Source organism: Protomyctophum parallelum, assembly GCF_964188405.1.
Source record: "Protomyctophum parallelum genome assembly, chromosome: 19".
Classification (NCBI taxonomy): Eukaryota; Metazoa; Chordata; class Actinopteri; order Myctophiformes; family Myctophidae; genus Protomyctophum; species Protomyctophum parallelum.
Window position 1 is genome coordinate 12,945,813 of NC_139717.1, and position 17,416 is coordinate 12,963,228.

The window sequence follows — 17,416 nt, forward strand, 5'->3', positions numbered from 1 at the left end:
GCGCCCGGCGGAGGACACGATCCGCGGCGCGCGGGGACCGCCTCACGTCGGCGGCGCGCCATGACTTGCTAGCTGGGTAAGGACTGTTTGTATTGTTTTCATGTCATATGAAAGCAGTGAATCATAGCAAAAATAATTATATTTTGGTTAATTAGATTGAGTGAATCTTGTAACTACAGCTTATGTAACTGAAAACTCTTGTACTATTTGCATGGCTTTGGCTATCATTCAGTGATAGTGTAGATAGTAGGCCTATACAGGACATTATCATATCATGCATAGTGGGGGTTGCATTCCTTTGTTTTCATCATGGGTCTATTTCACGCCTCTATGAATGTCTTTGTTGCATGATCTTTGAGACCAAGTGTTTGCCACTGCTGGAACTAGTGCCCCAGGACGACAAACATCAAGCATAAACATGACAGTTTTCACAAAATATCATTGTTTACTTTATACAGTACATCTTTCTTTGAGATTTACATTAGACACTGCAAGCCTATTTAGACACACTTTCGTATTGAAATAAAAAAAGAAAATCTCAGATTTATTTCTCCCCGATCCTGATCATTTGAAAATAACATGATCGGCACGCGATCCGATCCGGATATCCCGATTATTCATTATAAAGGAACATTTAATGAATTGTTATAATTGGTGTTCTTTTCTTTTCTTTTATTCAAATTTGTTTTGTTTTCTAAAAAAGAAAAAAAAATTCAATAAAGGCACAATGATTATAGAACATTTCTTGTTCTTGTTTCTTTTTAAATCGTTACTCTATACTGTAGGTATGGTAACAAAAAACAAAACAGGATACAGTGCATACAAAAAGGCCTCAGGGCTGCTTCAAAGACATCAGGAAAGATATGGAGAAAACATCCCATGGGCGGTGAGGGTGGGATATAAACAAAAAAACAAAACATTAACTCAGCGAGTGATCAATGGCGAACAACCACAACTGTGCAGGAAAGTCGAAGCACCATTGTAGGGACATTGTGAGTTCAGCAAAACAAGCCTCAGGAGTTGAATAAGTTAAGAGCATAAATTAGATAAAGGAAAGTTTCTGAATTCCCTGTCACTCGCCCAGCGTAAACTCCCCCCCACCCCCGAACACCCCAATTGCAAATGCAAAGCGAGCAGGCTTATGGCGACCTCAGCAGAAATCCAATATTCTTGCGGCTTATAGCCTCCAATTCATTTCCTCCGCCTTTTGTGTGGGAAAGCTTTGAGTTTCATACGAAGGCATATTGTATCAATAAATGCATTGTTAAGAGCGACACTGAGATGCGGGTGCTCAAATAATACCCTTTCATATTTATATTCACGGGGAAGTGATGTTGCCGTTTGTTTTCCAAGGGCGGCTATAGGCCACATTGTGGGTGAGCCTTTTAACTCCCCGGGTGTCCCTATTTGCTATATTTATTCCTGATCTTCGCTCGTGAGCACCTCGACCCACCGGGGGGTCGTGGAGTGTGCCTAACGGAGAACAGTTTGACCCCATTCTCTCTCCTGAGCTCTAGTGTAAACACTCTTGATCTGAGAGGTGATTGTGTGTTTAGTTTGAGGAAGTACTAATTGATCTTCTCTGGTTCACTGGCAGCCCAGGTGGCGGTTTAGCTATTTATACCTTGTTAAGTAACGGAAATAGCGGATCTACCAGATCACAACGCGCCATGCGGCGATGCATTGTGAGCTCGTAGAGCTCGTCAACGAGCTTGCTATTTTTGCTGTTTTCAAACAAATCAAATGATCAATCAATTCAATCCGAATCAGATCCTGGTATCTCCAGACAGTGGCCTTGTGGTTAGAATGTCCGGCGTTGTCCGCCCTGAAACTGGGAAGTCAGGGGTTCGATCCCCGGCTGGGTCATACCAAAGACTGTAAAAATGGTAACGAATGGCTCCCTGCTTGGCACTCAGCATCAATGGGTTGGATTGGGGGTCAAATAAACTAATGATTCCTGAGAGTGGCGCACGCTGTGGCTCACCGCTCCAAGAGATGGGTCAAATGCGGGCAGAGCCGAAGAGTTTGATAAATCCTCAAGGCCCCCCCACCCCCCCCCCGCAGCCCCGCCTCCCCGCCTATACACAGACAGCGACTGATCAGCCTATTTTGGACGCTATGGGTCTTTTCTCGAGTCAGTGTGTAGTCTCACTAGTCTGTGTAGGGTTAGGTCTCTTTGGTGAATTCTTGATCAGTGTTATGTCACGACTCAAGAACTACTACAAAAGAAACCCGATTAGCATTTGAATACTTTTTAACACCTCTTGGACGGCCGGTGTCTCTCAAGACAGACTGTTGCCTCGCAACAATTGAGGAACAACAGGGGAGGCGCTGTTTTCCCGAATATTTGACGATGGGATTCTCAGATTGCCGGCGGAGAGGTCCAAAATGTTCGGAATTCCCAGAAATATGTAATGTAAATGTAAAATGTCCACGAAAATCTTCATGGGGGCCTAAAGGGGCCCTGGGAGTCTTCATGGGGGCTGTGGCCCCGTGGCCCCCACAGACTCTACGTCGTTGAATGCGGGGAACAAATTTAACTGCGGTAACGTGTGTGACTAATCGTACGACTTTGACTTTGTTACGTTAGTGACATTTGTTGGCCAATCAAATCTGGAGGTTAGGTCTGTGATGCCCACGTACCTATGCATCCACCGTCAACACATAAGCCAATTTTATACGGTATAGACTGTACGATTTTAAAATGTATTGACTTTTTTTTACCCTTTGACAAGTTTCCTTAGAATGACTTGCTCAAAATGTTGGAACGTTAAAACAAATGAGCAGATATGTGAGTATCTAGTTATTCTAGTATACATCATTGATTCAACTTTAGCCTCGCATAGCCAGACGATGACAGATCTCTGCCTATTGATACATATCTAAACTCAATAAATTGATTAAAACAATGTGAAAACTATTCTGGAATTTACTCTTCCGGGTGGTATGAGGATTGGTTTCCAAAACAGATTGCTTTCCAAAAGCAGTAGGCGTACAGGTTAGTCAGTGGAGGTTTTCTGGAGTTTAGATTTCCCCTGACGTCTCAGCAAAAGGCAGAGATCTCCACTCGCCTTCCTACGCCGGTCTATTTCAAACTTCTCCAATCCAGCAGGCACTTTGCCCTCGTCATTACTATTCAATATGATGCTGTAATTACAATACGGCAAGACATTCCTCATTCATTCCTTCCTTCACCTTGTGATTACTACCGTGGAAGTACAATGTTCACACTTCTTAGTTATATAAAAACATAATATATTCATAGTTGATAAGGTGACTATCAACAAATGCGGCTCGGTTGGCCAAGACCTCCGAGGACTCGGCGCAAGACGGGTTACAAAGTTCACATTTTGCACATAGTTGTCAGTCAGAAACCTCTTAACTCCATATTTTAACATGTTATGTTTAATTTCGTAGATAAATGCTCTATACTTCGGTCATACTACAGTATCACACACACACAAAAGCCAATGTACAACCTCAAAAGCCGTTTTGAGCTTTTGGAATCCGGAAAAGTATAACCAGTTTCAGAAACACGTGAGGTTTCCACCCTGACGCGATAAGCGCCACGGTGACATTCTGCATGAAGTCATTAAAAAACATGAAAACCTTTTAGAAGCTCCCTAGGAAAAAGGCAAACTCATTACGATGATAATGTAATTCCCCCATAAAGTCAGCGCGCCGGCTGAACCCAATGGAAAGATCAACATTTGCTTACATGGAAAGCAGCAAACCTTGCCCCCGTGATTTGTATCAGACTTGGAGAGGGAAAAAAAATCACCATCCACTTGACAACATATGCCCGGCACAGTCACGTCGAGAGCTAATTAAAATGCAACTCGTCCGTCTAGCTGTTCTGCTGGAATCATGTCCCAGGGCAAAGCGGCATTCTGTGCATCTCCAATAAGTGCCTGCTGTGACAGTCGTCCCTCCCTAACTACAGGCCTGTTTCTAATTGCTAAGCATCTTTATTTTTTTTGCTCTCTTTTTTTCCAGCGCCAAAGGGGGTCCGTGCCCCGCACAGCTGGTGCAGCCGAGCGTGGCGGAGCGAGACAATCAAGTGATCAGAGGATGGCAACAGGGGGTACAAAATAATAATTAAAAAAATTATATATATATATATATATATATATATATATATAGATATATATAGATATATATAGATATTGAGTACCGACTCCAACGAGTCATAATGGACCTTGATACGGTGTGAATAACACACATAATATGTACCAGAAGGATTTAGGATTATTGTAAATTTTCATTTAGTTTAGCCATAGGCCCTCATTTATCAACCGTGCGTACGCCAAAATATGGGTGCACGCCGAAATTACCGACATTTTCGGCAAAGCTTGAAATTGAACTTGAGTAGGACAAAAAGTCACGTCTGGTCGGGAGCTGTCGTACGCTTTGTCCTCACCAGTTTTTCTGTCATAGAACAGCGGAGCAGCATTGTTTGACCAGCTGAGAGGCTGTCACAGGCATCTAAACATAATATGTATTCACTCCTAAAATGTTGTATAACTGTATAGGTATGTATATGGGCTACATGTAAAAAATAAAAAGTAAAGGAATACATCAACGATGTGTCTATGTGTCATCTGAAATTAGTAGGAGTTAAAATTGCGCAATTAAAAACAATGTTGCAAGTTAGATGCTTAAGCCATTTAAACAGTGTTTTGCATGAGCGCATACATGCGAGGATTTGGGCTGTCTGTGCTGAAATATTTCCATGACGGGACGTTGGAGAGTATATAGTGCAGTGCTGCAGTTGTGGAGAGTCCCAACGTGTGTAGCCTACTGTAGCCTAATCTACAGCAGGCCGATGTCTTTCTGGAGTTACGGTATGTGCAATCTCCTCCTTGTTTAATAAACCCGACGTGTCGCTCGAATGCCAAATGTACCGTGCCAGCGCAAGTGGGAACCGCATCGGAGATAGGTAGGCTACCCAGCCAGCCCACCACCCCCGTGCCAGCCACATATGAGGCTATACGGCTGCACATTCATATAATGACAGTTGACAGCCCAGCCACTGCAGCGATCGGCGACTGGCAATCTAAATAGACTGTCGAACGTGCATGGTCAGTTGGTCACGGACGGACCACAATGATAGAGAGAGACAGACAGGACAGGACAGACAGGACAGGAGGAGCAATATGCAAAACAACAGCGTGTGTGTGCCTATTTGTCATTTAATTCATGGTTCACAGGTTCAGGTTTTCGTTCACTAATATATGTTGTATATTAAATTTAAAAGACTTTAATAATTTAATTTAATATACAACTAACAACACACAGTGAAAGTTGCTTGCAAATTGCGATATGTGCGTGCGTGCGTGTGGGGGGGGGGGGGTGAGGCGGGCAGCAAGGGAAGCGAAGCGAGAAGAGAAACAGACAGCTTTATTTAATTCATGCAGGTTTATTTATTTAAGATACAACAAGTTGCAAGTTGCGTGTGCGTGCGTCTGTGTGTGTGTGTGTGTGTGTGTGTGTGTGTGTGTGTGTGTATGAGAAAAGGGGCAGCAAGGAAGTAACCATGGTTTCAGGATCGTATGGCAGAACGTTCATGTCGCAAAAACGAGGGCGAGGTTTGATTTCATAGGGCGTGCCAGATAGATTTCAGCCGTCACATTTATTAACGTCGGAACGAAATTACGTGTGTGTACTACGAAACCTGCACTCAAATATGTGGCAGATTTTACACTCGATTGATAAATGAGGGCCATAGTCTTTTGAATAAAATATCATTTAGTTTTAGTCACCTGAAATGTTTTAGTTTTAGTTTACTTTTAGTCAAGTCAATCTACAATGATTTTTGGCGTGCCTTGATGGCGCCATAATGATTGATTTTACACTTGGTTGCATGCTGAAAATATCTGATCTACATGTGAGCATGATTGCCAATTCTCAGACCGCAACACCCGAGCGCAACCAAAGTTTTAGTTTAGTAATTAGTTGATGAAATTGACAAATCGACAATATATAGGCATAGTTTTGGCATAGTTTTGAATTAGTTTCTATTTATTTTTTGTCAGTGAACGAACATTTTTCATAATAGTCGACAAAATGTGTGAGCCGTGGACCCGGGACACTGTATATGAGCGTGCCCGGTTTTGTTTCTACTACAACCTGGATAACCCACACGATAATGATATACACACAACCAAGGGAACAAACCAGAGATCACCCCCCGTTTCAAAAGGAATAGTAAATCAAAAAGACTTCTAGATCATTTATTTGTATTTTCGTACCAAAAAGACTTCTAGATCATCTATTTGTATTTTAGTATGTCTTTGATCACTTTAAGCCAGTGGTTCTCAAACTTGTTTAACTTCCATAACTCTGAATGTGTAGCCTACAAACAATGTGTACATACTCTCAGAGTTAGCAAATTTTGTGTAAAAAATGTATTAAAAAAAGTTAAATACAAATAAATACAGGGGTGACGTCCTTGACTATATTGTACTGTCATACAGGCTGAACAGCCATATACTAGGTTCTGCATTGTTTAGCCAGTACTGGTGAACTAGATTTGGCCTGATGAGGCTGCAAACAAACACGAGAAGTATAAGTAGGACATTTGCATAACGGGACCACTAATGCCCTCGGAACATGATTAATCTAACAGACTGTATGCGCAGATGAATCGCACCCATTTGGGGATTTCTTTATCGTTGTGTGGAAAAGCTGGAAGCTTCCACAGTGGAGAGATTCTCGGTGATCCTATTTTTGACGAGGCAAATTACCAGAGCAAGTTAGTCTGCGCACATCACTCACAGCCAGGTCTATGGACTTTGAATGTTTGATTAGAGCCTAATTATAAATTCCAGGTCGCCTGCCAACTTGCCAAGTCTATGGACTTTAGTGTTTGAATTAGGACAGTATGACGACATGAGACGTCATCTCACAGATATAAATATATCTTGTTGCGACCAAAGGTCGCAGTTAACTATGGAATTGTGTATTTCCTGTCAGTGTGTCGTGCATTTCCCGTGTGTCGGGCACCATATATGGTGACATCATATGACATCATCAGGGATGGAGATGTGGAGAGAGACCCTGATGTCATAGTAAATGCGACCTGCTGTCACAGTTACAGTAAGCCCATATATGGAGATCAACCTGCTGTCACAGTTACAGTAAGCCCATATATGGAGATCAATATTGGCCAGCAACTCTACATCTGACCTCAAACCTCAAACCCTTAGATCTCCATATATGGATATATGACATTCCATATGTTGATCCTTCCCCATCCATCCTTCCTCTTCGATGTCTCCCTTTTGACTCATACCTGTCCATTCAAATTTCAAACTCCAGACGGGCCTGCATGCCCCAAAGATATTAGTGCAGCTGTGATTTTATTCTACAGTATACAGTAGCATTCCACGTTGCTAGGCAACGCTCGGCTCAGTGTATTTGACTGTAGCAAGATGGCCGCTGTATAGACTGCTGTAATGGCCGCGATCTTTCATGGGTAAAATGTTTGAAGTTACAGTGTGGTGGAATATAATGGGCGTATCCGATATAATTAATATAAAATGTCTAAATACTGAATCAAGCAACTTAAAAACTGCCTGGGGTGCTCACACAAGCTTCTTAAAACCTAAGGCAGTTTCATGAAAGACACCCTAAAACCTGAGGTCTTCCTGAGAAAACGAATTGAATCCGGAAAAGGATACATGCACGCCTTCCCGGCTTCAGAAATATAGTAACGCTGCCGCGGGAGCTGGTCTCAAGTGAAAAGTAACGTGGCCGTGTTAGCTTTGGGTTAAATAAACATGGAAATGTTGCATGTTCCCCCACACATCATGCATGCAGCAGCAGCACTAGGCTTCATAGCAACCTCCCACATATACTTCTCCAGCCAGCTGGTCTCTGTACAGGGAGCTATCGCTGGGACTCAGAGAGAGAGAGAGAGAGAGAGAGAGAGAGAGAGCGGGGCTTGTTTGTACTCGCTGAACTCTGAGCTCCGTGGACTGAGTCCAGGCCCGGGCTGTAATTGAAACAAAAGGTACAAAGTGTTTGCCGTGTGTCGTCGCTGGCCTAGCCATCGGTGCCTGCTAGTTCAACACGGCGGTTTGTGGTCACAGATAAGGCCAGCCGCCTTTTCTTCACCTTGCCTTGAGCTTCACCTCTCTGTCTGTCAGTGTCCCCACATGGCCGATGCCTGATGGCCTAAAAGTCAAATATTCCCTTTGGCTTAGTGGTTTTACACGTGGAAGACCCAGATTTGAATCCCGGGCATTACATTGGTGCGGTGACCCGGATCGGGTTTCCCTGTGGGAGGAGGTCAAAAGGGTGTACAGAGTGGCTCACAACCTCCGCCTGATGGCCTAAATGTCTTCCCTTTGGCTTAGTGGGTTCCCTTTGGCTTAGTGATTAAGATGTTGGCTTTGTACATTTGCTATTTTTGAAAATCTTTGAAAAATAATTGATGTACATTTTCATATTAATATAAATTTGGGACAAAGGGACACAAAAAGGTTTTGAGAAGCACTGGACTGAAGGTAGTAAAGATACCCACCAATTTAGGACTCTTCAAAACCGGGATCGGACCCAAAAAATTGACGAGGCGTGGGGCAGGAGCAGACAGCTTCACCAGCACAGATCACTCTGTCTGTTCAGTGTGCAGCAGCCAAAGAGAGAGAGAGAGAGAGAGAGAGAGAGAGAGAGCGAGCAAGCAGCCCGGCTGGAGAGATGGGGAACAGGTAGCCTATAGCGTCACCTTGCACACACACACTCCATAAAGCTGACATTTAAAAGGAGCGCTACAGATGTCTCCTCGGTACAACCAGTCCAGTGGCAGAAGACCAAAATGTCACTGGTTTTTATCAGCATCCATTACTTAATGCGAAAAAAGTAGTATATAGCAGTAGACCGAGGCCTGGGTATGACAGAAACCCAGGTAGAAAGGGGTTTAATCATTTATTTTTATTTTCATTTCATGAACTTTGTCATTTTCCGCGTGATGTTTTATATGCAGTTATAAAATATCTCCAGTATGGCTCAATTTATAATGAGAATAGTTTGACAGTTAATATCAAATTGTTGAGCCAACCGTTTTAATATGCTCCTGGCATACATACGGTAACGTATATTAGGGATGTTAAAATGTGTGGACTGTTGATGGATGGGTTGATGGGTTCAGCACGTCGACGGTAAAAAATAGTAATCAGAAAACCTTATCGTATTTCCTTTTTTATAACCAGGGTTGTAATCGCTTGGGTAAATGCCTCTGGTCACTGGATATGTTTTATCACGACTTCTGGTCAGACAAAAGTAAATATAGGCTTTTACTCGGGTCATGCATTTGCTTTGACAACCCCGTCTGTTGTTTATCACAGTAGCTCTCAAAGTGGGGTCCGGGGACCCCCAGCGGTCCTTGAGGGGGTACCCAAGCAAAATGCATTAATACAGCGTCACAAACATGTTAACCTGCAGGCAGGGTGATGTTCTGACAATTAGCACAAAGCAGTAAAGAGAAGAGCAATTTAACTCAGACCTGTCTGAAGTGAGTGGTGCAACAGCTCCCCCTGTTGGTACCCTAAACATAGGTTGGGACAGACATTGCTGTTTCTAGGTGGCTGCACCACTCAAAAAACCTGTTAACCTATTGGTTAAATATGTATTAGATTCACTTCATGGGAATCTGCCAAAGAAAGTTTTTTCTTCTCAGAAATAGTGTAAGAAACAGTCGATCTACAAACATGTTGCTTCGCCAACGTCTAGATCTGCTACTTTTGACTATACTTTTGTCCGACACTCTTTGTACATTGAAGAAGCAGGGCGTTTGTTTACCACAGACAAAGTATGAAATAACGGAGATACATGGTGTCTGCCCCGATGACGGTGACGATTATTCAAGTAAGCACCGTAAGCAACACTGTACGGCTCATTATGCTGGCACCCATGCTGTAGGCTACTTTCAGTACGATGACCCAGATTCACCAAGTGGTCAAGCCACCGTCCGTTGACGATGCAAGGAGCAGACAGCCAGGTGACGGTGCAAGGAGCAGACAGACAGCCAGGCATGGAGGACAGAGTACTCACTACTCAGTGATGGAAGAAGAACTCACATCTATCTATAATCTCTGTAATCTGTAATCCACGTTACTCGAGAACCGTTCGCCCTACCGATTTCTAATTCGACTAAAGCGTTCCACACCCCCACAGGGAGTGCAGTGCCCGGTGTCGAGTACGTCGGATAGCCGGTTGTCAAGAAAGTGTCAACACTGCAATGTGGATATATAGTAGAAGTCCTCGTACTAAAAATTTAATCATTAGTAAAAGTACAAATCAAAATATGTGTAAAGTATCAGAAGTAAAAGTAGTCAAAACCAGAAGTAACAAGTCAAAATGTCCCATTTCACAAAAAGCACAACACAACGCAATGCAACGCAATGCAACACATGTCGCGATGTGACGCATTGTGAGTTTGTACATCTGCTAATTTAATATGGCCGAACTATATATGGCCGAAGTGGTTTATGTATGTTTTGTAATAATCATCTAAATCTAATCTAAGCGACTAGTAACTAAAGTGTTCATACAAATGTAGAGGAATAAAAGTACAACATTTTAGTAGTAAAAGTATAGAAAATCGACATACTGACGAGAGTAAAGATATCTCAAATTTGTGCATGAGTACATGTACTTGGTTACTTTACACCACTGAGAGTATAGCTCCTTCTCCCCGCATCATCTCTCCATCCATATTCACACATACAGGGCAGACTCTCATTACTGAAGCACTGGGGGGTTTATAGCCAAAGATATTGTTGATATCGGGCAGAAACCTCTCATCGCCATATTTTAACTTTTTCGTGATTTGTAAATAACGCCATACTTGATCATACTACAGCGTCACACAAAAGCATATACAAAAGCAAGTAGCAGATCTGCAAGATCAAAAGGTGGTGCTTCGTGCCACATCTTGAGCTTTTAGATCTGCTACTTGGTTACGTGGTTTTGATTTGAATCCTGAAAAGTAACAGTTTCGTACATACGAGGTTTAGCGCCCCACAGAGACCATATGCAGCCCTACGCATTCTAGGAGGGATGTGGGATTTCAGCATAATTTGATGATTAAAGTACTTGAGCCAGGCTATAATATCCCCTCCCTCGCCGACACGTCAGCAACACGGTAATTCCCAAACTAATATGAACAGACACGAATAAGAGTTGTCAGAGAATTGTCCACTACAGCCCGACGTAGCTCTCATTACGAACCACGTGGACCTCCATATAACGTTGCTGTTTAATCTCCATATTGTAAATAACTTTTTGTGCTTAAAAAAGAGATATAAAAATTGATAATCTATAATCATTCCTGCATTGCAACACGCCTTCCATATTCATTTATATTATATAATTTGTTTATAATTACTACTATTAGCATGTGATTTAATGTAAAACACTTTTGATCGGGTGGAAAGAGGACTGGAAATTCAGTACATCTAGTCAAAAGTATTTTAAAAGCACAAATTCAACTCTTTTGAATGCTATATTTTGAGGCATATGTTGTGGCATCCTGATGGTAACCATTTCAATATCGTCTCTGTTGGGTGGAAATCACATAAAACATACTTTTGGATTCAAATTAAAAAATATATCAAAAGTAGCAGATATAGCTCAAAGCATGTCGCTTCGCACCACGTCATCCTTCTCCACGCCGGTGGCGCTCTGATATAAGTGGTGACCAATCTCGTCTTTATAAGAAAGCTTTCTCGAAGATTACCTCATGAGGGAAAATGTGCTCAAACCACAATTTACTTTGTGGTTTGAGCACATACAACTTTTTAGAGCACCGTAATCAAGTCTCAAAGCACTCCCCCCAATTATAACGTGAATGAGGGAATGCCCCTCCTTGACCGGACAAGGAAAAACTCCCAAGAAAACAGTCCCTTGACAGAAAAAGTGGACAATTAAACCATTCGTTCACTTTGAACGAATATTATTTCAAATTTCCACAGTAAGATGGAAAGGGATAAGGTGAGGCGAAAGTGTGGGGGGGGGGGGGGAGAAGAGACCGGCATACACATTGAATCAAATCAGGGACACGGCACAGAGAATCAAAACATTTGTTTTTTATTCTAATCTTATTAAAATCGAGGCCTCTGAAAAATCTCCATATAAAGTGCTGGTCTCGGTATGGCCCACCCGTTGTTATCATTATTCATGCTGCTACGATATCCGATGATCCGGAATAAAATCATTCCACTCTTATGTACCCACGTACACAAGATGTGACAATAATGAAACCCTGAACCTTAAAGCCTTGGTCGATATTGACTACGTCAATATTTTATGACATTTCTAATTTTGTGTTTGAATTATTATTATTATTATTATTATTATTATTATTAGCTTCAGGCTGAAGCAGAACCTCCTCATGTCAGTCCTGCATCTCCCTGTCGATGTTCCTTTTCCAGTAATGATCCCACATGTCGCCGCTGTCGCGTGAATACCTTGTATCTCCATATTTCTACTTTGTATGTTCTTTTCATAAATTAATGCCATACTTTAGTGGTTCTCAAACATTTCTGGGTAAAGGACAAAACATTTTCTTTGACTAACCTTTTTCACTGACGAAAACTAAATAAAAACTATGCTGACTAAAACTATGACTACCTACCGGTAAATATGTTGACAATCTTGTCAATAAATAAAAACTGCAAAGGGTGTTGCACTCTGAAAATAGCAGATCTACAAGCTCAGCATGGCATGTTGTGAGCTTGTAGAGCGGTTATGTTCAGCATGCAACCAAGTGTAAAATCAGGCATTATGATGGCATCAAGGCCCGCCAAAAAGTCTAAAGTCTTAAGTCTAAGACTAAAATGTTATGATATTTAGTAGACTAAAACTAGACTAACACCAAAACATTTCAGATGACTAAAATGTGACTAAATGGAAGTTTATTCAAAAGACTATGACTGAACTAGGCTAAATCAAAATCAAAATCAATATACTGTATATGGAAGTGTGAAGTTCACAGTATGAAGTGTGAACAGGGTTGAACTGTGACCTGGCAGGCTCCCAGGGCCTGGCCGCTGCTACAGTTAACACCTTTGAATGTCAAAGCCACAAGGCAGCGGTGGAGGAAAGAGAGGAGGAGGAGGGGAAAACAGAGCACAAAATATTCACACCGAATGGTGTACGCTTGATTGACGGGAGCACGTATTTATTTGACAACGAAATGGAAGTGTGTGGCTCGGAGTTTGCGCATGAGTGCGCACGTGTGAAGTGATGTATTTGCATGTGTGTGTGTGTGTGTGTGTGTGTGTGTACTGTGTCTGAGTGCACACATGTCAACCTGAGGTCATATGTCACCAGATTTGACTGAGCCTGCCATCGCGCAATTTCTTTTCTTCAAAATGAGTTAACCCTTGGACTACCAATCCCAATTTCTTTGTTTGGGTAATTGGCATATCTTTAATTCATCATTTTAACATTAATAGAAAGATCTGATGGTTTGAGCAGATCATTCAAATGCATATGGCATCTATAATGTATTATCTCGTTTTGCCACCAGATGGCGGGAACGCATCATTATGCCGATTTTGACAAAAATAGACGAATCTGGTCAAGTCACTTCCGGTTCAACGATCGATAACATCCGGTAGTATCTTAACCCCGTGTCACTCGTTTGGCTGTCCTGAATGATAAGCTAATGCTAACTTTTTCATAACTAAGTCAAATTAAGGTCAAATCAACCCCAAAACATCGCAAAATATCACATTTTTTACAGCGACGCACATAGAGACGGTGCGCGTGCACGATAGCGCACGATCGCGCGGATTTCGGCCGTTTTTTGGTAAATTACATCCAACATTACCGAAATTAGCGAAAACATGCTAATTTTTGCTTCGTTTAACCCCCGATAACTGACATTGATTGACATTCCGTTAATTCCGTTAACGGTAGGTTTGTATTTTTAGCAATAATCCGTTTTTTCCGTTAATTGTAGCCCAGGGGTTAATATCACAGGCAGACACTTCGCATACTAGAGCATGTCTGAAATATATAGTATATAAATAATAGTATCAGAGCTGAAATCGACATGTAAATATGAAATAAATGCTTAAACATGTAGCTAGTTGTAAATTAATGTTAGAGACCACAGAAGTGAACCTTTCAAGCCTGTTTTCTCAACTCGCTGTTTCTCTGCAAGACAATACTCTATAAACCATATCTCCAAAACTGGTGTGTCAAACTGAACAACCAATATGTCAATTTGAAGCTATGATTCCTGATTTCATGTGACATGAAAAAAGGCGAAAAACAAAAAAAAATCTAAAAAATCCAATGGCAGTCTCTCAGTCAGATTTGGTCACATATGTATATCGTCTCCTAGTAGCAGATATACACACGTTTTGAACTTGCAGATCTGCTAATATCCATGCTTTTGTGTGACGCTGTAGTATGATCAATTCGGGTGTTAATTTACAAAAAAAAACACAAAAGGTTCGGCTAATGGATATTAGAGGTTTCTTCCCCGACAGCAACAATATACTCTGGTGTGTGTGTGTGTGTGTGTGTGTGTGTGTGTGTGTGTGTGTGTGTGTGTGTGTGTGCGTATGCTTGTGCTGGGTGTTGTTATTAGCAGCGAGTGCATAATCCGGAAACGGCATGAGACGCGGCAGTGCCGTGGGGAGGACCGGCAGTAGGTGGATGGATTATGACAGCTCCGTTCCGCTGCTCTGTCGGTCCACTCGGCAGCCATGCTCCAGCCACCGCAACCGGTACAGGTAAACTGCCGGTAAAAGCCACGGCGCTATCGGGGGGAGGGGCGGCATGTGCTGGGGGATTATGACTGATGGTGGCGAGAAATACTGGCGCCTGCCGCGGGTGTTCCGCGGCTGATGACATGCGTTGTGTCGTGCTTGCGGTTATGGTTAGCGTAAGGGGTAGAGTGTCGCTAGAGTGTCGTGCTTGCGGTTATGGTTAGGGTAAGGGGTAGAGTGTCGTGCTTGCGGTTATGGTTAGGGTAAGGGGTAGAGTGTCGGTAGAGTGTCGTGCTTGCGGTTATGGTTAGGGTAAGGGGTAGAGTGTCGGACTGAAGCCGTCGAGAAACACTACCGACTGCCGCGGGTGTTCCACGGCAGATGTTGGTGCCGGAAAATGCACTCGCTCTGTCTCATTATTAGGAAGTCTTCTTGTTTTTCCTTTCAGGCGATGGGCAGACAGACAGACAGACATGCCAGCCTGACAGACAGACAGACAGCCAAACGGACAGACAGACACAGCATAGGAAAAGCATAGGAAAAGCTGTTGCCCGGTTGGACGGAATCCAAGGTGTGTGCATAATGATAAACGTGCATGCGGAGAATTAGAAACGCCGGAACGAAGCGTGCCAACCCACGACCTCCATTCAGTCTGTCGGTATGGCACCACGCTGATGGTGTAGTTGGCACAAACTCAACCCTTAGCATGAGTTAAACTTCGCTGCGCTCGGGTGTCGCGCCGACCGACCTACAAGCTTTGCAATGCGTTGCGGTGCGACGCGTTGCAAGCTTGTAGATCGTCTATTTCCTTGTGCCTGATGCCCCACGTGTGCAACAGAGCATAAATCAGGCCTTAGCTGGTCCATGTGTTATCGCGGCCGCCGCAGTGTCTCTCGTTCAGTGCAGTGACAAAGATGTCAGTAATGGAGAAAACGGCAGTTGTGTGATTTGCTTAATGCAGGCCAAATTGAGGCCATTTACAATGACGGAGCACCGTGACTTGGCCAGTTGTCAGACTGCTGTGGCCCAGATTGTCAAGGTGGCTGGAGCTCATTCACAAAAGAAAAAAAACAAACAAAAAAAACAGAGAAAGGATTGGTTTTACTGGGTGGCCGTAGCTTAGTGATGAGAGAGGCCGTATGGCAGGCGTCTTCAACAGGGGGTCCGGACTCATAGGCACGGTAGTTCTTAAACCTTTTCTTGCCAAGGACCCCAAAATGTATATATATTTGGCCACGGACCCCCTATCTGAAAATAATTTTGATTTATATTATAATTAACAGATTCCAAGCTGCGCTACTGAATTTGTCGGCAGGGGCATTCAGAACCCATTTTGCGACTGTAACCCACGAAAGGGAAGTGTGGAGTAGGCTTCACAATCACGTTATCCTCTGGATACAGGTGGTACCCAGCTAAATTAGTCAATATAGCATAATTCACAACCACCATCAGTTTAACCACGTAATCCATTTATATCTTGGCTGTTGAAAAATAGCACATCTACAAGCTCACAGCGTCACTTAATTGCACATCTGCTATTTCTGAAAGATTTCTGTGGGTCCCTGGCCAAGTTAACCTGGGTGTCCTTGGCACAAAAACTCTTGTGTGAGTGTACAGACTACGTTTGAAAATTGTGGAAGCCACATCTGTCTCAGGAGACTAGTAGTCTAACACCAGTCTTATACACCAGATATTGTTATACATGACAATGAAAAAATAACTTAAAGGGGCCCAGTTTGACCAACACTGGGCTATTCAAGATGTTTGCATTCATTTATTTTCCCCACAGTTTTGGAAATACAGTTTATAGAAATAATGACAATGGAAAACCACTCATACTGAGACAAAAAATGCAAACAATGAGAGCGGCAGTCATGACTGCTAGTGATGGAGACATAAATGGAATACGCACGGGAGCCGCTCCTGTCAAGTGGATTGATAATACCCCGGTCGCTTAAATGCCCTCTCGAGAGGGCCCCCCCCCCCGTTTGGTGAGTTAAGAAGACAGAGGAATTGGCAGAAAGCCTGGGGTGGGAGAGGACCATTTCAAAGTTTCTTTAGGCTGGCTCGAGCGATTTGAAAACGGAAGAGACCACTTGGGGTTGTAATAACCCTCCAGATTATAGTGATCAATTTCACCCCCGGGCTAGACGTGATCACTGTAAGAGGTTTCCTCTGTAGAAAAAACAAAAAGCTCTTGGAAGAAGATTTTTTTTTTTTTTTTAATGAATTCTAATGAGGAAGCTTACGATCTCAAACTATGAACGATGGAGCTCTGAGGATTAACGTTTTAATTCCAATGAAGAGGACGTTATTAAATGGAGGAGTCTTTTCCCGAGTGAGGTAAGATGTCCTTGGCTTCAGTGGTGGAAAGTCACTAAGTGCATGCATGTACTCAAGTACTGTATTGTAGCCTAGTTTATTTTATTATTCAATATATATTATTATTATTATTATTGACTTTACTTTACTGGAGTATTTTTTATTTTCAATAGTTTTACTCTCATCTCACAGGCAAATATTGTGTGACAAAAGCACATTATTTATGTCATTCTACTTTATTGTTCTGTACGTGTTATTTATTTAAGGAGAAATGTAACATGTGAAATGAATGTGATAATAATGTTTCCTATTCATGAGGAAAAGGTAACGGGTCTGTCGCATGGGTGATTGACACGCCACTGGTGTCG

General features: G+C 42.6%; 1 protein-coding gene across 1 annotated transcript in view; it reads right to left on the minus strand.

The window, feature by feature from the left end:
• The window catches only part of LOC310876264 (MAM domain-containing glycosylphosphatidylinositol anchor protein 2), a 355,337-nt gene that overhangs the window by 218,388 nt on the left and 119,533 nt on the right, over nt 1-17,416 (minus strand).